Raw genomic sequence first — 23,559 nt, 5'->3', positions numbered from 1 at the left:
TTTTACAAAAACCTGGATTGTGACAGGTTGAGGGAAAAAAGAACTTCTTTTTCACCACAGACAGTTTAGAAAGTAATAACTGAGATTTTCATACCCTAAGTTTGAACACAGTAAACTAACATTTATTAAGCACTTACTACATGTCAGGTACTGTTTGCTTTACACACAATACTTTATTAAATGCTCACAGCAAGCCAAGTCCAATCTCTACCCTAATTTTCCAGATGAGAAAACTAAAGCGCTGAGTACAACTTGGTACAACTTGCTTTAGTACCAGAGTAAATAATATATTTCACTTCTGAACTTAAGTCCTTAACTACGAAGCCATAGAGTATTGAAAAAAATACAAAGTAGGAAAAGAAAATGGTCAACATACTCAGAAATGAAAGGAGAAAGAATTCTTGAATGCATGATGGACCAGGTGGCATTCGACAAACATGGGTATTTTGGCCTAGACGCAATTACATGTAAGAGAGAACGTAACCCACCTTACCTGCCCCAAGTAAATACAGTGGGTGGTCACAAGAACACATACATGTAACAGGGTTTCAATACTGGATGTGGGCCATTGTCAGAAACAAAAGCTGGCTGGCCACCTCTCTCAGGGGCTGTTCAGTCACTGATTTTGTACATGCTCTACTTTCTTCTCTCTGCCAGAGCTTCCTCTGCTTCAACCTGTGCATGACCAAAGATGACCCAATGCAAGTTCCCTGACCATCACCAGTTTAAAATTTCCCTTTGCATTTCTCGATGGTTCACATTTCTCTGATGAGCCACACAGGTCAGAGGTTAAAGACTGGCTACCTCATTAATTAGGCACCCCTTCTAGTCAATGGTGGCCAAATGACACAGAACCTGGGTGAATCCACTTACAGTAGCTAGGGGTAAGGAAATATAAAGTCCATTATTTCTTCTATATTACCTAATCTTTGAAAAGATGGTAATCGTCTATAAGGTCTGAAGAAAGATTTAGACATAAGGGATTGTTTTCATTTTGCAAGACTTGAGGAGGAAGATTTTTAAAAAGTTGTTAAAAAAAAAAGAGGAATGGAACAGAAGGTAAAACAGAATTACAACAGAAAAAAATAAGATGTACAAAGAAGATTTTAAAATTTTATAAAAATGTTTATGTGGGGTAGGGGCGTGGGGACACACACAGGGGAGGGACAGAGAGAGAGGGAGACTGAATCTGAAGCAGGCTCCAGGCTCTGAGCTGTCAATGCAGAGCCTGATGCGGGGCTCGAACCCACAAACTGTGAGATCATGACCTAAGCCAAGGTCAAACGCTTAACCAACTGAGCCACCCAGGAGCCCCAGATGTAGAAAAAAGTCTAATATATGAAACACTGGTCAAAACCAAAACCAGTAGACAATTCAACAAAAGTAGCATTAGTAAGATATCAGACATCATAATTGAGACCCCAAAATAGTACTGGAAAGCAGAGAAAATATGCACGTATATATGTCCACCTTATGTACTGTATATTACTGGATTAATCCTGTTGCAGTATGATAGAGTACTATACCCAATAGAGAAAGCCTGGATTAGAAACGTTTGACACCTAGATCAATAGAACAATGTTAAGTTCTAGGCTCAGAGGGAAGCAGAAAAATAAAAAAAATAAAAAAATGAAAAAAGAAACGGACTGGAGAAGGCTTCCACATTCCACAGACCAGAAACCTTCACAGGAGAAGCTTGTTATTATTGCTAGTGAAAAGGGGGGGGGGGGGGGGGGGGAGGAGGAGAGACCTAAGAACTAGAAAGCACCCATGACCTTAATTTTTACAAAGAGGAGGTAAGGGGGCTCTCAGGACAGATCATTTAACATGGAAATCAGTAAAAACTTTAGTAAGAGTAGTTTCTGTGGCTAAAATGCATAACAAATAAGTGAATATGGCAGCCTTTTCTAAACTTCTCAATAATGGGAAGGTACACACATCAGAAGGTAGCTACAAGGTTCTGGGCTGATTGTTTGAGTATCAGCAGTGTGGTACACGCAAAAAGGATATAACTCATGGAGAGTGAGCGAGCAGTTCCACAAAAGGGACGAAGCTGCCATGCTCAAGCAAATGTCCTGATGGCCCTTCCTATCACTTCTGTTGGGAGTGGAAGGCTGTGTGTATGTATGTGTGCTGGCCACAGAGATCTGAAATGTCTGTCACACTAAACATTTGACCCACAAGGGTATAACACCTGGGGGGTTTCAAGGTTTGCTACATGTTATCAATTATTTGGTAAGTATGAATTCGAACTGTGCTGTAGGACAGCTGTGCAGGCATGAGCTACTTGGCTCATCAGTAAACCCAAGCAGATCAGCTCAGTGTGGTTTTACAGTTTTTATTTAACCCAGGGTCTCAAATAATTCTCACAACTGGGGAAGGCAGGGTATTATCACCCACATACTACAGCTAAGAAATCAAAGAAAAAGATATACTACACTGGTATCTTGAAGGTTTCGGAACACATCTCCCACAAATTTCAAATTTTTGATGTTAATGATTATCTCGCCAACTAGACTTTGAGAGTAGGGACTGCATATGCACTTCTCCCTACAGTGCTTAATGTAAAGCAATAAACATAGCAGATACTCAAGAAAAGTATCTTATGGATAAATGTAATTTATTTACTTATAACACTTCTTTTCAAGTTTCAGACACCCCAGCTTTAAGTGTTCTCTTTAGAAGCAAACAGTTCAAGTTTAAATCAGAAGCCTGAAGAACTTACCTCTACTTGGTCAATTTAATTCTGGGTCTGGAAGGTAAAATTTATCCCATTTTAATGTAAAGATTTTCAAAGTACAGATAAAACCAAGAAGCCTAAATCCAGAAAACACTGATTTATATAAAGCAAGAACCACAAAGACAGCGTCTTTGAAGTAAGGTCTAACAGCATTCACATCAAATTCTTACAAAGCCAACTACTTATATATGACAAGTTCTGCAAAATCATTACCATTTCTATCGATAATGTGCATCTGTATTTTTCAAACTGACATGGTGAAATACCACAGATAAAATACCACCATAACCAACAGAAAACACATGGTTGTGTTAACTGCTTAAAACTATTTTTAAGTAAAAATCGGTTTTTAACCTTGTGCATGTAACAGTAGCAGGACAGAATTCACAGATTTGAAGCCATCTATAGGATTCCATACTAACTTTTCTACCTTGATGAAGTCAAGCTAAGTGTTTGCAGGAAACCATCACTACTGTGGAGAAACTACACTAATAACATTGAAACCTTTTCTGTTGCTGCACATTAATGTCACAAAGCTAGACTGAAGCTTGATTTATGGATCACTGTACTGTGTTAGGTTGTATGTGGCATTATTTTGGTTACAACTGCAACACAAAAGCAAAGACCTGCATTTAAGAGAATTCCAATGAAGGGACGCCTGGGTGGCTCAGTTGGTTGGGCGTCCAATGTTGGCTCAGGTCATGATCTCACAGTCCATGAGTTCGAGCCCTATGTCAGGCTTTGTGCTGACATTTCAGAGCCTGGTGCCTGCTTCGGAATCTGTGACTCCCTCTCTCTCTGCCCCTCCCCCACTTATGCTCTGTCTCTCAAAAAATGAACGTTAAAAAAAGTTTTTTTAATAAAATAAAATAAACAATCTGGACTTCAGTTTAGTTTAAAGAGAGAGAGAGAGAATTCCAATGAAATGGACTGCCAAAAACACACCACACCTCAGCACTCCCTATCCCATTTCTACTCACCATAGACTTAGCTCTTGAGCTCTTCATCAAGCGATACATTCAATATTACAAATGGGTACTGAACCTGAAGATGACTGGTGCTGAAACCTGTGGCAGGATTTGGGCTCCTTTAGCCCTTTTTGTAAGTTATGCTAAGACTCCACTTGGCAGATAAAATTAATAAGGGCTAACCATCTTAAAGCTTGGCAAAGACCTGAAGCAAACTTAGGAGAGAAATTTTACCCCAAGTTTACCCTCATGAATGGTGAGATCATGATCTGAACCCAAATCAAGAGCCAGACGCTTAACTAACTACACCACCCAGGCGCCCTGGAGCTGATGTACATTTATCCAAAATTTTATTGTTAGAACCATGTCAGTTCAGTTTCTTCCTAAATAAAAATCAAATCAAGTGCTCAGTATCTTGGATCAAATACTTGGTTTCCAAGATTAACTAGTGATGACAGTGGTATAGCATTATAAAAATAACCTCCTTTACATATAAAATGGCTTAGAGTAAATCTAAAGCAATTTTTAACCTTATTTTTATACTAAAAATTTATATATCTAAATAGACATAAAGAATAAAGACAAGTATCAAAATATTTTATGGCTAATTTTCTGTCCACATTGATATTATAAATTCTTCTCCCCAGAAAAAAAAAAAAATCAAAATTTAATTCTGCTTTCTATCACACTGATCTGGTCCAATCTTCCTATTTGAATTATGTACAAGATTTTTGGACTAAATATAGAGAAGCAAATTATAGACTGTAAACACCCTATATGTCACATACACAGCATATCTGAGTTTTCTCCAAAGGCATATGAATAAATTATTCCACTAGGAATATTTACCAGTGTGCTGCCTTTCCTCATAATTTCAGTCTAGGTCTGAAATGCAGCTAACATATGAAAGCAAATACAAGTTTCCTAGAATACATCACATTTCTTTGACAACTAGAAGGTAGAATTCTACCACATTACTTATGGAGAAACTAACTGTCAACTCTTTTTTCATTATATTTGGTTTTTTTCCTCCCAACTTTATTACGGTCTAATTGATAAGTAAAAAATGTGCATATTAAGGCGTTACAAGATGATGGTTTGATGTATGTACACATTGTGAAATGACTGCCACAATGAAGCTAATTAATACACCACCTCACATAGTTACCACTTTTTGTATGTGGTAAGAACATTTAAGATCTAGTCTCTCAACAAATTCAAATATAAATACAGTATTAACTGTAGACACCATACTGTACAGTAGATCCCCAGAATTTATTCCTAACTGAAAGCCTGTACCCTTTGACCAATATCTCCTAATTCCTTCACTCCTCAACCACCTTCTGTGAGTTTGACTTTTTTATATTCTATATGTAAGTGAGATCACATAGTATTCGCATGTCTCTGTCTGGCTTATTTCACTTAGCATAATGTCCTTCAGATTCATCTATATTTTGACAAATGACAGGTTTCCTTCTTTTTTTTTTTTGACTGAGTAAAATTCCTGTGGGGGAGGGTAGATATTTTCTTTATCTGTTCACCCATTGACAGACCCTTACATATTTCCTTATCTTAGCTATTGTGAATACTACTACAATGAACATGGGAATGCAGGTATCTCAGGTACTGATTTATGTCCTTTGGATACATACCCAGTAGTGAAAAAGCTGGACCATATGTAGTTCTTTTTTAAATCTTTTTTTTTTTTTTTTTTTTTTGAGGCAGAGAGAGACAGAGCATGAACGGGGGAGGGGCAGAGAGAGAGGGAGACACAGAATCGGAAGCAGGCTCCAGGCTCTGAGCCGTCAGCCCAGAGCCCGACGCGGGGCTCGAACTCACGGACCGCGAGATCGTGACCTGAGCCGAAGTCGGCCGCTTAACCGACTGAGACACCCAGGCGCCCCTTTTTTAAATCTTTTAAGGAACCTCCTGAGTATCTTCCATTATTTAACTGTAAAATTCACATTCCCACCAACACTGTACAAGGGTTCCTTTTCCTCCACATCTTCACTAACACTCATTTTATTCTGTCTTTTTGATAACAGCCAATCTGACAGGTAGGAGGTGATATCTCATTGTGATTTTGATTAGCACTGACCTGATGATTAGTGATACTGAGTACCTTTTCAAATACCTGTTGGCCATTTGTATGTTTTCTTTGGAAAAACGTTTGCCTGTTTTTAGTTTGGTTCTTTCTGCTACTGGGTTATAGGAGTTCCTTACACACTTTGGATATTACCACCTTATCAGAGATATGGTTTGCAAATATTTTTTTCCCATTTCATAGACTGCCCTTTTACTGATGGTTTCTTTTGCTATGCAGAACATTTTAGTTTAACATAGTCACACTTGTTTATTTTTGCTTTTGTTGCCTGTGCTCTTGGGTGTCATATCCAAAAAAACCACTGCCAAGACCCATGTCTAGGAGCTTGTTCCCTATGTTTTCTTCTAGGAGTTGTAAAGTTTCAGGTCTTATAGTTAAGTCTATAATCTATTTTGAGTTAATTTTTGTGTATGGTGTGAAATTTGCATGTGGCTCTCCAATTTTACCAAAACCATTTACTGAAGAGACTATCCTTTCCTTATTGTATATTCTTGGCACACTTGCAAAGATTAGTTGACTGTATGTGCATGAGTTTATTTCTGAACACACTATTCCTTTCCTTTAGTCTACTGTGGCTGTTTTGTATGCTGTTACGATACTGTTTTGATTATTACAGTTTTGTAATGTAGTTTGAAATCAGGAATTGTGATGTCTCCAGCTTTGTTCTTTCTCAAGACTGCTTTGGCTATTTGGGGGTCTTCTGTGATTCCACACAAATTTTAGACTTTTTTTAACGTGAAAAATGCCACTGGAACTTTGACAGGGATTTCACTCAATCTGTAGACCGTTCTGGGTAGTAGGAACACTTGAACAAGATTCTTTCAATTAATGAAAATAGGATATCTTTTCAGTTATGTGTCTTCAATGTCTTACGAGTTATGTTTTTTTAATGTTTACTCATTTTGAGAGAGAGAGAGAGAGAGAGAGAGAGAGAAGCAGAGAGAGGGGGAGAGAATCCCAAGCAGGCTCTGCACTCAGAAATGGTGAGATTATGGGGCACCTGGGTGGCTTGGTCGGTTAAGCGTCCGACTTCAGCTCAGGTCATGATCTCACGGTCTGTGAGTTCTAGCCCCGCATCAGGCTCTGTGCTGACAGCTCGGAGCCTGGAGCCTGTTTCGGATTCTGTGTTTCCCCCTCTCTCTGCCCCTCCCCTGTTCATGCCCTGTCTCTCTCTGTCTCAAAAATAAATAAACGTTAAAAAAAAAAAAAAAAAAGAAAAAGAAATGGTGAGATGATGACTTGAGCAGAAATCAAGAGTAGAACACTTAACTTGCTGAGCCATCCAGGTGCCCCAGGAGTTTTCAGTTCCTTACGTGTTTATTTTAAATCTATGCAACAATTCTTCCACACCACCCTCTAGTTTCAAGATACTACAAATTTTCTGCTTGAATAAAAACCAAATATAGACATTAGCATTTTTATCAATGTTTTATTACTACTGTATCTAATTAGAAAGTTACATGTGTAAAGGTTTATAGTTTACTAAGTACCTTGCAGATTTATTTGATCCTTAAAATTCCCTGCAGGACAGGTTATCACCACCCTCATCAAGCAAAAGAGCAAATGGAGACTCAGAAAAATTGATGTCATTTGCCCAAGGTCACACAACAAATAAAAGGAAAGTTAGAACTCAATGAAAAAACTTTTGATGTTAAATCCCGAGCATTTGATCAAGGATATAATAAGACGCAATGAAATATTTCTACTAGAATTGTCAACTGAAAGGAAAATAATTCATAATCTTCCAGGATAACAAACAACTTGTGTTTTTCCTAATAGAGGGGAAACTTGCTTAATATGTCACTGAAAGACTGTTAGGACTGAATCACCCAAACACAGTAAATTTAGTTCTGACCTCTCCGGAATAGAAAGGCAGCAAAGGAACAAGTGGCCAGGAAAGGAAGTCATGAAAGCCATGGGCCATTTCATTTTCTTGAAATGAATACATTTTGTTTCATAGTACCCCTAAAATTCAGAAAGTTGTGCAGACTATCACAGGTTTATTTTAAGGACCTCTATGATGGGAAATTCCACAATCATCAGTCCACTCCCAATAATACTCATAATCATGAAGAACCGACTGTCCATATCCGCAATCACTTCCTCCTACCTTCTCACTTTTTCTATCTTATAATCTCACTTCCACATCTACCACTCTTAATGAGACCACTCTAAATCCAAATTCTTCACTAGGATGCGGGTGGTCTCAATGAAATTTATGAACCTGCTAAGAAATGTGTGCCAAACTATGAAGACATGTACCTTTGATGAGAATCCACAGTTCTCATCAAATTTTCAGAAGTATGTGACTACAAAAGAATAAACATTGTTAAAGTCACATATACACTGTCATTCAATTTGACAGTCATTACTCATTTTTCTCTCTCTACCTCACTTGATACCGCTTATTATCCAAATCTGAAATCCTAAAATACATCCTTTCTATAATCTATATCACAAGTGTCATCCAGTATCTGGTGGTCACTACTGCTATGACCTCTGTGATTTATTTCCTTTCATCTTCCTCCACTAAAAATCAAAGCACCCCTTTGTTCACTCCACTAAGTTAGTGGTTGTCAAAGTGTGATCTCCAAACCAGCAGCAGTAGCAGCATGACCCGGTAATCGGTCAGACATGCAAACCACTCCAGCCCCACACCATGCCCACTAAACCAGAAACTCTGGAGGGTGGGGCCCTGCAATATGTGTCTTAAAGGCCCTTCCAGGTGCATGTTCAAGTTTGAGACCTATAAGCTGAGCACAATAACCTTCAACTCTATTATTCTGTCTTTCAAATATTTAGTGAACAGTAGCTGTATACAAGAACCTCATCTTAATATGGCAGCTTCTCAAAACAGACTTTAGACCTTTCACACATTCCCAATTTCTGAACTGCTTATAGAAAATATGCAGTCCCTTCATCACCTCAAATTTAGTCCAAAATCAAAGTCATCGACACTCCCCTCCCCCAAATACAAACACGCAAAACACAAGATTTTCCTATTCTGTTCAGTGCATTTACATAGATATTTATCTTTTCCTCTTTTTCTACATATGAATCTCAACAAGGATTCCCACATTCTTTTATCCCAACATAATTTAGAATTTACTCCTTGATCTCTATTCCCACATTACCATCCAGATCTGGGGCTTTACCGTATTTGCTGCACAGGTCTCACCAGTAACTTCCCCCAGAGTTAAGTGGCAGAGATGAGAAATAAACCCAGAGGCTATTTGACCCCAGAGTTCAAGCTCTCACTTATACGCTACACAGTTGACCCTTGAACAACAGGGGGGTTCAAAACACCAACCCCCCCCCCACACACAGTCAAATATCCATGCATAACTTCTGCCTCCTCAAAAACCTTACTAATAGCTTACTGTTAACCAGAAGACTTAACAATAGCATACAGTCTATTAACACATACTTTGTATACTATATATACATGTATATACTATATACTGTATTCTTAAAATGACTTAAACTAGAGAAAAGAAAATGCTATTAAGAAACTCATAAGTAAGAGAAAATACATTTACAGTACTGCACTATAAAAAACTGGCATGGGGCGCCTGGGTGGCTCAGTTGGTTAAGCGTCCGACTTCGGCTCAGGTCACGATCTCGCGGTCCGTGAGTTCGAGCCCCGTGTTGGGCTCTGTGCTGACTGCTCAGAGCCTGGAGCCTGTTTCAGATTCTGTGTCTCCCTCTCTCTCTGACCCTCCCCTGTTCATGCTCTGTCTCTCTCTGTCTCAAAAATAAATAAATGTTAAAAAAAATTTTTTTTTAAATAAAAAACTGGCATATAAGTGGACCCATGCAGTTCAAATCTGTGTTGCTCAAGGGTCAACTGTTATTATGGAGGAACTGAGAACCACAGATTTTTCATCACAAACAATGTAACAAGACCACTGTCTTTAAAAGAAAAAAGGCAACCTAGAATTCTACACTCAATGAAAATATCTTTAAAACAAAAACTAAAGACTTTTTCAGGGTGCCTGGGTGGCTCAGTCGGTTGGGCATCTGACTTTGACTCAGGTCATGATCTTATGGTTTGTGGGTTTGAGCCCCACATCAGGTTCTGTGCTGTGCTGACAGCTCGGATCCTGGAGCCTGCTTCAGATTCTGTGTCTCCCTCTCTCTCTGCCCGTCACAGGCTCGCACATTCTCTCTCAAAAGTAAATAAACATTCAAAAAAAATTTTTAATAAAGACTTTTTCAAAGTTACAAAAACAGAAGAATTCATCACCAGTAAGAAATATTAAAGTACATCCTTTGGACAGAATGAAAGTGATACCATATGGAAATACGGATCTATATAAAAGAATGTCAAAAGTAGCAGTAAGTTATTACACTGATAAACATTTTTCTTAATTGTTTAAAAGACAACTATTGAAATAAAAATAGTAATAATGCAGTAAAAATTTTACAAAACATGCAAAAGTAAAATGTATGACAGCAGCACAAAGGTAGGGAAGGAAGAAAAGCACACTATTACAAGGTTTTTACACTGCATGTGAAGTAATCTAGTACATAACACGAACACAGATTATGAGAAGTTAAAAATGTGTATGACACACACTAAGGTAAGCACTAAAATAAAAGTAAATCAACAAAAAACATACAATAGTATCATTAAAAATGTTCAATTAATCCAAAAGAAAGCAGGAAAAAATAATAAATGGCATAAATAGGAAACATATATCAAAATAATATTTAATTCATATTAAATATGATAGATTTAAACCTAACATACTAATAATTACACTAAATGTAAATGGTCTAAACACCCCAAATTAAAAGATAGAGATTGTCTAAACAGATTGAAAGAGAGACATCCCCAACTATATACTTCCTACAAGAATTGCATTTAAATATAAAGACAGATAGAATAAAAGTAAAGAATGGAAAAAGACGTATCATGCTTACACTAAGCTACAGAAAGTAGCTAAATTAATCTCAAAGTAGACTTCAGAATAACTACATCTAGAATATACTCATTTCAAAATGATAAAGCGATCAATTCATAAATACAAAAAAATCCTACACATCTATGCATTTAACATAGCTTCAAAACCCACAAAGCAACCCATGATAGAACTATAAGAAAAACAACAGAAAAATCCACATTTATAGTCAGATATTTCAATAACCCTCTCTCAGTAACTGATAGAACAAGTAGGCCAAATATCAGCAAAGACACAGACTTGAACAACAATATCAATCAAATTGACCTAACTGACATTTAGAGAACACACCACACAACATCAGCAAATTGAGGGCGCCTGGGTGGCAAAGTCAGTTCAGCATGTGACTCTTGGTTTCAGCTGAGGTCCTGATCTCACAGTTCCTAAGTTCTAGCCCTGCACTGGGGTCTGTGGGGACAGTGCAGAGTCTGCTTGGGATTCTCTCGCTCTGCACTTTCCTACCTGCCTCTCTCTCTCTCTCTCAAAATAAATTTTAAAAAATTAAAAATAAAAAATTTTTAAATGAAATTTAAAAATCTCAGAAGTAAATTTAAAAATTAAACATAAATTTTAAAAATTAAGAATAAAAAAAAAATCAGCAGCGGATGTGCATTCTTTTTAGGTGCAAACAAAACATTTACCAAGACAGATAATATTTGGAGCCACAAAACAAGTCTCATTAAGTATAAAAGGACTGAAATCACACAAAATATATTTTCTCGATACAATAAGATTAAAATAGGAATAATAGAAATATCTCTGGAAAATACCCAAAGAAGGAAAAAATAAAGGAAATATGAAACACCATTATATACTAAAAAGCCCCAAGGATCATAATATTTATATACCCATAATAACATAAATACTCAATAATTATTTAACCAAAAATTGCACTACAAATATATTTGGAGGAAGGATAGTATAAGAATACAAACATTTTATATATCATAACAAAAAGTAAAAAATGTGTAAAAGTGACAAATCAAGTAGGAGCATAAATATGGAGAGTATGAATTTAGAAGAAACAGCAGAAAGAATTTAAAGTAGTTGCTTCTGGGAAAAACTGGAGGGAGGAGGGAGGAATGGAGGAGCATTTTGCTACCTGTAGTAATTTAACTATTTCAACAATATGCATGTAGTACAGTACTTCGACAAAGAAATACTTAAAAAAAAATTTTAATGTTTATTTATTTTTGAGAGAGAGAGACAGAGCACGAGCAGGGAAGAAGCAAAGAGGGGGACACAGAATCTGAAGCAGACTCTGAGCTGTCAGCACAGAGCCCGACATAGGGCTCGAACTCACAAACTGTAAGATCATGACCTGAGCCAAAGTCGGACACTTTACCAACTGAGCCACCCAACCGCCCCAGGAAATACTTTTAAAAGACATTTCATCTACATTATCTCATTTGATTCCTAGTGAGGAAGGAGGTATAAGGACTCCCATTAGACGAATGAGTTAACTGATACTCCAGGTTACACCACTTGCTCAAAGTCAAAGCCACTACTTTTCTTTGATAATTACATACACAATACTCGTCATGGCATCATTTAAACACATAATAAGCAGAGGAAAAAAACTGTTCATTTTTCATTTTAATTTATTACTTCTATACATATTTTTAGTTTTTATTCTCCTCTAATGAAGAGGACTAATTTATTGGTTGCACAGAACAAGAAGGAATATTCTCACTTAACCTCCCATTAATAACAGATTTTTAAAAGAAATCTGAACAGAGGTGGATTCTTGGCAAATGTGGAGGACAAAATTGTAGTCAAACTCCAAGATTAAATATTTCTTTAAGACCCGTAACTCTTAATCACTACTTTTAACTATGGTAAAATACACATAACATTAAATTTACCATTTCAACCATTTTTAAGTAACACTTCAGTAGCATTATGTACATTCACACCCTTGTGCAACTATCCCCACCATCCATCTCCAGAACTTCCCCCATTCTCCCTTCCCTCCAGCGCCTGGCAACCACCATTCCACTTTTTCTGTCTTTATGAATTTGACCACTCTGGGTACTCTAAATAAATGGCATCATAGTTTATTGTCCTTTTGATGCTGGCTTATTTCTCTTAGCAATTATGGTTGCAATCTAGGGTTGTAGCAAAACTTTTTAAAATTCGTGTCCAAAGCAGTGAAAAACAATTCCTTGATAATGTTGTAAGAAATTAAAGCGCCAGTGAATTTAAGAGATACCAGTTAAGAAAAACTGTTTCCATCTCCCTTAACCATGATCAAGGCACAAAAGAATAAAAATAATATGTCACAATTTTAAACTACTGAAAAAGGATGTCTTGGTACTTTATAACGTACACAAAGAAAGGGGGAAAAAACCTATTTTTGTTTTTGAAAAATCCAAACAATTCCTTTTCCTCTAAGGTTGGTGCTCTTTTGTATTGTGCAGCAAAGGTCTATAAGGAAGGGCCTCTGTGAATGCAGACTGGGTCTCTGCTTTCTATTTTAAGGGTGGGGTCACACAAAAGACAAAAGCACTAACAATGTTAGGTGTTCACAAAATACTGAGTCATGGTAAATATCTTATAAATCAGAAGCGAAATAGCCTCCCTTCAGTCACACAGAGCTCAAAGAGGAAATACATGAAACTTGACCTTTACAATATACTTTGAAAAGGTTCTCCTGGCTCCAGTTTTAAAAAACAAGCTTATTATGTACCTTTACATTCCCCTCCATTCTCTTTAAATCTCTGCCCTGAATACCTGCATTTATTTCCATCTAAAACTCAAAAAAGGTCCCAAAAAGTCTTTCAATGGAGACACTAAAGAGACAAATTACACCAGCTCTTTGAGATATCAAAAACATCACTCTGATATTAGGGTGAGGCTGGTTTTGTGAATTTTGATTTATGATGCAACTAGAGTCACCCAGAAAATTTTAATAAATAATAAGGACTTGAGGCACCAGTAGTGCCTCAAGTATCCAGGTGCCTGACAAGCATTTAAGCCAGAGCTGTGCTTTTCATAGGTTTGGAATATTAACACTAAAAAAGAAAAAATGTCCACTTAAAACAAAGTCAGGTATTTTCTATAACAACTATATAAAAAAACTATATAAAAAAGTGTTTTAGGCAAGACATTCATTTTTGCTTTATGAAGACTATTCTACTTGGTATGCCCAAGAGTTAAGTGATTACCACTTCTAAATTTTTTTTTTTAATGTTTATTTATTTTTGAGAGAGACAGAGACAGCTTGAGCAGGGGAGGGGCAGAGAGAGAGGGAGACACAGAATCCGAAGCTGTCAGCACAGAGCCTGACGCGGGGCTCGAACCCATGGACTGTGAGATCATGACCTGAGCTGAAGTCAGACACCCAACTGACTGAGCCACCCAGGCGCCCCAAGTGATTACCACTTCTAACATAAGACTATGTCAATGATGTTCCAATGCAAAATGTCCCATTGTCCAAAATTATCTGATTCACTTGCTATTTTTCTATATGCTATATAGTTTCATGAAACCTCTCGACAGCCAAAATATTAAGTATCTAGCACTACCACTATCTAAGTTTTTAAATTGCTACATAAGGTACAAGTGGCACCATCTCTGTGTGCCACCCACTGGAGATAGAACACAAGACTTCACTCATACCCAAAGAAAAATGAATTTATTGCTTTTGACCTTCCCTTCAATAAAGACAAATTATAGTCTGAGGGAAGCATACAAAGTTTTTTCTCTCCTCTTTTTTTAAGCCCCTCCTCCTTCAGGGCCTTTTAAACTTTTTGAGAGAATTTTGTCTGTTTGTGGTATGTTATACAACCAGACTACTCGATAGAAGGACACCATAAGTCCATTCCCAAACAGCATATATCGTGGGACATGAAACTTTTTATCTTGGGTTGAAAAATGGTGGGGGGTTATAATAAAAAAGACTTTTGGTCACATTCAGGGGGATTTCTTTAAGGCACTAACGATGTAGAAAACATTTTAAGACATTTTACTAATTCTATAATTGCTCTATGGGAATAAAACTTCACATATAATGCAAGCCTCTTATTTGAGAAAAATTTTAGGAAAAAAAAGTTGTAATCAATATATCTTTAGAAAAGAGGCAGCTGAGTGGTTCAGTCAGTTCAGTGTCCAACTCCTGATTTCGACTCATGTCATGCATGATTCTCACAGTTTGTGAAACAGAGGCCCAAGTCAGGCAGAGCCTGCTTGGGATCTTCTCTCTCCCTCTCTCAGTCCCTTTCCCCCCATCAAAATAAATAAACTTTAAAATAAATTATATAAGGTTGTCAACTGTACCAACTCTACAGAACAATGAATAAACTTAAGAAACTGCAAAACTTAATCAGCAAATGAATGAACAGATAGTAAACAGAAAAATAGGATGTCTTAGGAGTACCCATAAATAAGTGTTATTGCCACTTTGTTATAGATTGCTTTCTAGTCCCAACTTCAAGATTACTAACATAGCATAGTTACATTGGAAGAGAAAGGGAATTATGAAAGACAGATATAAAAGATGGAAAAAAAAACAAGCCAGTTTACCCCTACCACATCACTTAACTTGAAACTCACTAATTCAGCAGACATTTGGAATAAGCATCAGTGTTAGAAAAGCTCTAAGATTCCTTCCAAATATCCTATGATTACCATCTCCTAATATCACAATTAATGGGATTCAACACTTCTAGACTTCCTAAAAACAATGTTACAAAACACAATGTACACTGAGTAACTGAATGCACATAGAAGAAATGAACAATCTAATTTAGCTTTTGGCTACCATTAGAAGGTTAGGACCTGTGCTTAAAAACTTTTTCAAAGAGGCTTTTTGACATTAATTTTTGATTCAAGTATGGAAATTAACAGCTACTAGATCTTAAACCATATGAGTCAAAGAAAACACCATTGTCACTCTGTGCAAAACTGGCAAATTCAGTGATTTCTGAAGATGTTGAATATTTTCAAAGTTCTTCTTGGCTTGTTCAGCCATAGATTAGAATGTTAAGGAGAAGACAGCAGCAGATTTAAGCCTTAATTATCTTTACTCAGAAAACTGTTTGAACTTAAAATATTATCCATATGGGTGTTAATCTTCCAAACTGAGGTATGGGACATTTAATAATATTATGACTGTCTCCTCAAACCATCAATATAGTTTGCAAGACTTTCATAGGGCAGTGATAGAAATGCATAGGTTTCATTTAATTTAGTCCAATTAAATTAGCTAGCTTCCTCTGGTACAGAGCTCATTTTTCCAGAAACAGCTTTTTTCAACAGGGCACACCTACATACTTTTTAATTGTTTCACAGAAATGTAGTCCTCTTGTTCTCTCTTGCTTATATAGGTTAATAAATGTTATAATGTTTCTAAAGTCATTACCAAGTCTTTATACAACTTTCTTCTTGCTGTCTTTATTTCAAAGCTTTTGACAAAATCCTACTGTCTACTTCATAGTAAGTCCTATGGAAATCAAGAAAACACAAGCAACGTCATGCTTTACTTGTATCATTGTTGAGTTCTAGAGTTTATTTGGCATTTCAACTAAAAACGGAACTCTATCAACTGTAGTATAGATACAAATACAATACTGGAACCAACTCACATGTGGTGTCTCCCTATGCTGTGAATAAGTAAACTGTCTGCCTATGAAGATCTATGCAAAGACATCTGTCCTTTAAATGTTTGATAGAAGTAGAAGCGCCTGGGTGTGGCTCAGGAGGTTAAGTGTCTGACTTGGGCCCAGGTCATGAGCTCACGGTTCCTGAGTTCAATTTAAATTTGAAATGTCTGATGAAAGTGCTACTAAAATTCTAAATAGTTTTAAGTCACTGATGGCTCAAAATTCTATTATCATATGAAAATAAAATAATATCCACACACTATGGCAAAATCTTATACTTCTCTCATCATTTTCAAGTATCTTTCAAGTATCTACTATATTGAAAATTTGGCTTCACATATTAGAAAAATAAAGAGGCTAATAACATACCTATGGTTTTATATGCCCTCACCTTCCTCAACATGAACAGTTCAAATTTCAGAAACTGCAGCAGGCACTAGATAATTACTCAGGAATTTAGAGAGTTTTGCTAATGCATGTCTCAAACATGAAGAAAAAAAGTATCAAATGACAATCTTTTAAATTTATTTAATCTAGGAGGAAATTTATAAAACCGTATTTTGTGGAGGTAAATCTTTACCTTTCTTTCCCCCAAAAAGTGCTGATCTTTAGTAATGACTCTTCTTTTTAGTCAAAGAGTTAAAACCATCTCTTTTACTCCCAAATGAGTGTCAGTCCTACTCAGAGGTGCCATGTTTTATTTAAAACACACTCTTTCTCAGTAACCACTTTGTTCTAATTGGCAAGGCAAAGCCAGGTCCCTAAAGCACATAGCTCGTTACATTCAGTTTGGATTACAAAAACACACGATGAAACAAACTGCATCGAAATGTACAAATTAACAGCACCGGAATATGGGACAGGGAGGTGGAATTAGATTGTAATATGGAACAAAACCCACAGGGAGGCCGAGGAACAAATCACTAGTGTCTCTATAAACTATACAAGGTTTCCAAATGAGCAAATACATAGGCAGAGGACAGGCTTTTCCATAACTCAACCAAATTGCTAAATATGGATACAACAAAACAAGACTTTTTTCTTTTCACTATTATGCACACATGTTTGAGACAATGGGAATACCAAGAAGGTTTTAACAAATGAAACCTGCAGGATGCACTGTCTAAATATGAAACTCATCTTTGCTTTCACACTGACAACGTGCGAACAGCCCTGCAATTAAACCACACCTCCAAACATTTTTTAAAAAATCTTCTGAGAAGCTAAACACAGGAGACTAAATTAGAAATGGTGCTTCACTATGCAGCTTAGAGAGCAAGGTTAATGAGCTAAAAGTTATAAGAACAAGAAAAAGAAAGACGTTACAAAATGAAGATCCCGCCACCAAAACAGAAAATGCAGTAGACAACTCACCCCCCTTCCCGCCACACATGCACACCTTTTCCCAAATTAGATACTCAGTGAAGCTTCCGGCACTGTTTCTCTGATCTTCCCTAGAGATTTAAAGACAAACTGCAACTGAACTAGAAGAGAACAGGAAAAGTGTATATACCCTTAACTTACACACAAATGCAAAACAATGCTACTGCTATATCTTCACAGGGTCTTTACAGTACAATCCCATCTAAACCTACTACCTTCACTCCTAACAAAATTTAACAGTGGGTGAAGCTTATAATTAAGTGTTTAAATACCTGTAATCAAATCTCAGTTCCTTGCTTTAAAATTTAAAGCACCTGGGTGGCTCAGTCAAGCGTCCGACTTAGGCTCAAGTCATGATCTCACAGTTCGTGAGTTCAAGCCCCACGTCAGGTTCTGTGCTGACAGCTCAGAGCCTGGAGCCTGCTTCAGATTCTGTGTCTCCCTCTCTCTCTGCCCCTCCCCCACTCATAATTGGTCTCTCTCTCAAAAATAAATATTAAAATTTAGTTAATCGTGGGAACATTATTTAATCCATTTAAGCTACAGTTTCCTTATCTGTAATATGGAGATAAAATCACCAAAGTTTTGAGGATCAAATCAGATAATATTGTGCAAAATGGCTTTATAATATAAAAAGGCTACAGAAATCTTAGTTATTGCTGCAATTACTTCACCTCAGGATTTTATAATTGCCTGTGCCCTTTCTCCCTCTTATTTCACCAACAGTAATTCTTATGCTTTTATTTTATGTATCTTTTTTTTTTTTAAGCATTCCCTTTTAATATGTACTCTTGTTATTTTTCTCCAAACCAGAAACCTTGGGTTAAGGTATCTTTTTCTTCTCTACATCCAGTATTTAGTCTAAAAGTAATTTAAAAATTTAAAACAGGGGCACCTGGTTGGCTCAGCTGGTTATACATCCAACTTTGGCTCAGGTCATGATCTCATGATTCACGAATTCGACCCCCACGTCTGACTCTGGGCTGACAGCTCAGAGCCTAGAGCCTGGAGCCTGGAGCCTGGAGCCTGCTTCAAATTCTGTGTCTCCTTCTCTCTCTGCCCCTCTCCCGCTCATTCTCTCTCTCTCTCTCTCTCTCTCTCTCTCTTTCAAAAATAAATAAATATTTTAAAAAATTTTTAAAGAAATTTAAAACAGACCTTTTGTAATAATTAAGACTGTTAACATATAAATAAGACTGGGGGGCTCAGTCAGTTAAGTGTCCAACTCTTGGTTTCAGCTCAGGTCATGATCTCACAGTTCATGAGTTTGAATCCCGCATCCGGGGATGTTAGCTGTTAGCACAAGAGCCTGCCTGGGATTCTCTCTCTCCCTCTCTTCCACTCTCTCTCAAAATAAATAAACTAAAACAAAACAAAACAAAACACCTGTTAACATACAGTGAGTTCTACATCACACACTAAGGACCAACTGAGCAGTGGGGCTTTTAAATGATAGAGAATTCTGTATTATTAAAAATCATATTTTAGTTACACATTAATAGCCTGCAAATAATGCCTAATCACTGTACCCACCATCCCTACTGTGGACTAAGGATTAAATGCTTGTGGGCTTTAGCCAGGAAGCATCAAAAAGCAACCTCATCATAACCCTGTCATTCAAGGCCAAAGAAACAGTGAGATCAAGAATTACTCTAAGTATCTGTAGCACAGAGGAGTCAAGATCACTGAAGCACAAAAAGAGTTTCATGGTACTTTCCTGAGTCTATCTGATAGCTATCCATATCCCTGTCAGGCCTAAAAGGAAGCCCATAAACCTACCTTATCATTTAGTCTGCACAGACTACTGAGAACATGAAACACAGGAAATGTTAGCAGTTAACTTCTATACAGCTTTTATGTCATCAAGAGTTGTTGCCTTATTACACGAAGGTACCAACCACATCTAACCCAAGCGATCTCAGAACTAGGGATCTCCAAGCTTCTTTAATAGGGGTATACCATCAGTATAAAATTTGAGCACCCACCTTCTACATGTGTGTGTGTGTGTGTGTGTGTGTGTGTGTGTGTGTGTATACACAGTTATATATTCCTGCAGTGAACTGAATGATGTGACCCCTTCTCACATCCCTCACCAAAAAAAGTCTTGTGTGTGTGTGTATACACACACATGCACGCGCACACACACACACTTTTATGTATTTTATAGTGGGGGCACTAAATCGTGTGTGTGTGTGTGTGTGTGTGTGTGTGTGTGTGTGTGTGTACACATATCCCCAAACCTGTAATCTTATTTGTTAAAAAGACCTTTGCAAATGTAATTAAGAATTTCAAAATAAAATCATCCTACATAAGCAGGGACACTAAATCCAAACAACGGAGACACACGAGAGAAGGCCATGTGAAGATGAAGGCAGACACTGGAGTACTGTGTATATAAGCTGCCAAAGAATGCCAAGAATTGCTGTCAGGCACCAGAAGCAAGGAGAGGCATGGAATGCATTTCCTCTCTGAGCCTCCAGAAGGAACCAAGCCTGATGGCTGACAACACCTTGATTTCAGACTTCTGGCCTCTAGAACTGTTGTTTTAAGCCACCCAGTTTATAGTGATTTGCTATGGCTGCCCTAGGAAACTAACACCAATAAAAATATGTACATTATAAAAATCAACAACATATATACGGGATGATAAAAGTATAGAAGTAGAAATTCTAACATTTCTTTATGCCTCAATGGATAATCCGATGCACCATTATGAAGAACACAGCTGTAGACCAACATGTGGACAGAAATAAAGCCAAACGAGGGCGCCTGGGTGGCTCAGTCGGCTTCGGGTCAGGTCATAATCTCACGGTCCATGAGTTGGAGCCCCCCATCGGGCTCTGTGCTGACAGCTCAGAGCCTGGAGCCTGCCTCAGATCTATGCTCCCTTCCCTCACTCTCTCTGCCCCTCCCCAACTCACACTCTGTCTCTCTCTCTCTCAAAAAATGAATAAATGTTTAAAAAAAATTTTTAAAAACAGAAAGAAAGCCAAACGACAGAGCCAAACTATCTTAAAACCCTAATGACCATTAACTTTCTTTTATTTTTCCTAAAATACTGACACACCATGATGATTTTTGTACATTAGGCCTAAAAGCTACCTTTCCACTACTTATAGCACTGAGAATTTTTTCATTACAAATGCAACAATTATTTTTGACATAATTTCCATGACAACATATCTTCAACACACTGCTTCACTTATCATGACTAGCATAATAATTAATCATACAACTTAAGAATGCTCACTAGTGAAGGGCACCTGCATGGCTCAGTTGGTTGAGAGCCCGACTTCGGCTCAGGTCATGATTTCACGGTTCTTGGGTTCGAGCCCCGTGTCGGGCTCTGTGCTGACAGCTCAGAGCCTGGAGCCTGCTTCTGATTCTGTGTCTCCCTCTCTCTCTGCCCCTCCCCTGCTCGTGCTCTGTCTCTCTCTCTCTCTCACAAAAATAAACATTAAAAACAATTTTTTAATAAAAAAATAAAAAGAAAAGAATGCTCACTAGTGAGACAGCAAACGGCTATCCACCAAGAGGTCAGAGAGTGCTGCCAGAGTTCAGCTTTGCTAATCAATGTAAGGACCTGCTGCCCTGTGTCTTGCTTTCATTTGAGACCAAGGAAGCTATACCACAGAGAATATGGTTTCTAACACAGAAATAGTCAACACATTCAAACAAGTTTTTAAAAATAGAGAAAACATAAGGTTGCAACTGTGATATAAAGAGAGTAACTGAAAAGAGTATGTCCATTAACAGGGGACTAGATCAATTGGGGCATGGTATAATGAAGGCGACCTATAATTTATCAACCAACTGGGACACTTTGAAGAGTACAAAGGGGTATCATTAGTTTCACTGTCATAAACACTTTAAACTCTATTTCATGTAAATCAGGATACTGATTATAATAATACTGTAACAGTTAAAATGAACTAGAGCAACATGTATCAACATGATTGGTTTCTAAAATCATTATTAAGAAATGTAAGTTGTAGAATGACTAGTGCAGCATACCACTAGCCATTTACACATTTTTAAAACAGAATCATATATTGTTTACATAAATACCCACTCAAAATAAAAAGTATAAATACAAAAATAACAATAGCGATTCTCTGTGTGATGAAAAAAGGATGACTGAGGTAGAAGAAAAACTAAGTTTAAAATACAATATAAAACAAACAAAAAGGACAAAAAAATGTCAGTATTTGTTAGTTCTGGTTTGGGTTATGGATGTTTATTATATTATTTTCTAACTTCAGACACTCACACCAGATACCCACCAATGGACACCTACTGGTTGGGAAAATTCAGTGAGCTAAACTGTCTCTTTTTAACCAGTGCATGACCTATGTGTTTGTTATACTTGAGAAATCTTTCTTTAAAAACTCAGTTTTTAAGAAATCAGAGCATTCAACAGTAAGTCAATTACAAAGACAGAACCACCCTATTCAAATGCTTCATTTTAAGAGCAGCAGCTGCATTTCTTCTGGGAAAGGTGATTTGAAAAATCAAGATATGACAAGCATACAAATTCTAGTATCTTGCCCCAACCCCACCATGCTATAAAATGACTCACTGGAGAGGGTAGTTTGTTTTATACCATTTTAGCGATGGGTACAGAGTTCCCATAATTTCTAAAAGAAAACATGCATAACAAGAAGTGCTTAAATTTTTCAGATTTACTCTGTTCCTCTTACTGCAGATCCTCAAAATTCAGCTGTAACCTACAATTCTTCCCTTCCAAAAGTGACTGGTATCAAGCCACTTATACTTTGAACTTCTAAAACACAATGGAAGCAGAGAGGAGATTAGAGTACAACTCCAAAAAGTAAGAATTGCAGGTTCATAAGGAAATGTTTTAATTTACTTGCCATGAAACAGCAATTTATTGCCCTGTTCTGGAAATAACCATGGAAAACAAGTCACTTTGAAGAGAAATGTTTGCATTTTGGCTTATCTACCCTTCCACCCTATACCTTGCACTGCTTGCTGTATCACTTAATTCAAATGCCAACCTTTAGATTCTCTTTGCTGCAACTACAGCCAATTTATTTTCCTCTCATTTCAGAAAGAAATTAACCACTTCCAGAATGTGTCAGACATAAGTAGAAATGAGCTTCACTTTTTAAAAATCTATATAATATTATTTACAATTAATAAAAGTCTGAACGTACAAACAAAATTAAAATTAAAATTCCCCCAATACGCCTACTCTGAGACTACCAAAATTAAACTTTTCGTGTACCTTCTTCCAGCTTTATCCCATGCAACCATAAAAATTATGTATAGTTATGGGTATTTACCTAAAGAAAACTAAAATACTAATTCAAAAAGATATATGCAGCCCTATCTTTATTGCAGCATTATTTACAATACCCAAGATGTAGTAGCATCCTAAATGTCTGGCAATAGATGAATGGATAAGGAAGATATGGTACAAACACACAACGGAATATTACTCAGCCATAAAAAACAAGCAAACAAACAAACAAACAAAAAACACAAGATCTTGGAGCACCTGGGTGGCTCAGTCAGTTAAGCATCCAACCTCGGCTCAGGTCATGATCTCACGGTTCATGGGTTTGAGCCCCGCATCCAGCTCTGTGCTGACAGCTCAGAGCCTGGAGCCTGCTTCAGATTCTGTGTCTCCTCTCTCTTCCCCTCCCCCACTCATGCTCTCTCTCTTTCTCTCGCAAAAATAAATCAACCTTAAAAAAAAAAAAAAAGGAATAAGACCTTGCCATCTGTGAAACATGGGTAGATCTAGAAGGTAAGTTGCTAAATGAAATAAGTA

At 37.1% G+C, this 23,559-nt stretch overlaps 1 protein-coding gene across 2 annotated transcripts in view; it reads right to left on the bottom strand.

Annotated features, from left to right (window-relative positions):
- The window catches only part of ZFAND3 (zinc finger AN1-type containing 3), a 325,101-nt gene that overhangs the window by 180,568 nt on the left and 120,974 nt on the right, over positions 1–23,559 (bottom strand). The window lies entirely within an intron of this gene.

This window comes from Panthera onca, chromosome B2, assembly GCF_046562875.1.
Source record: "Panthera onca isolate mPanOnc1 chromosome B2, mPanOnc1 haplotype 2, whole genome shotgun sequence".
NCBI lineage: Eukaryota > Metazoa > Chordata > Mammalia > Carnivora > Felidae > Panthera > Panthera onca.
The sequence above is the reverse complement of the archived record's forward strand: the minus strand, read 5'-3'. Positions and strand labels throughout refer to the sequence as shown.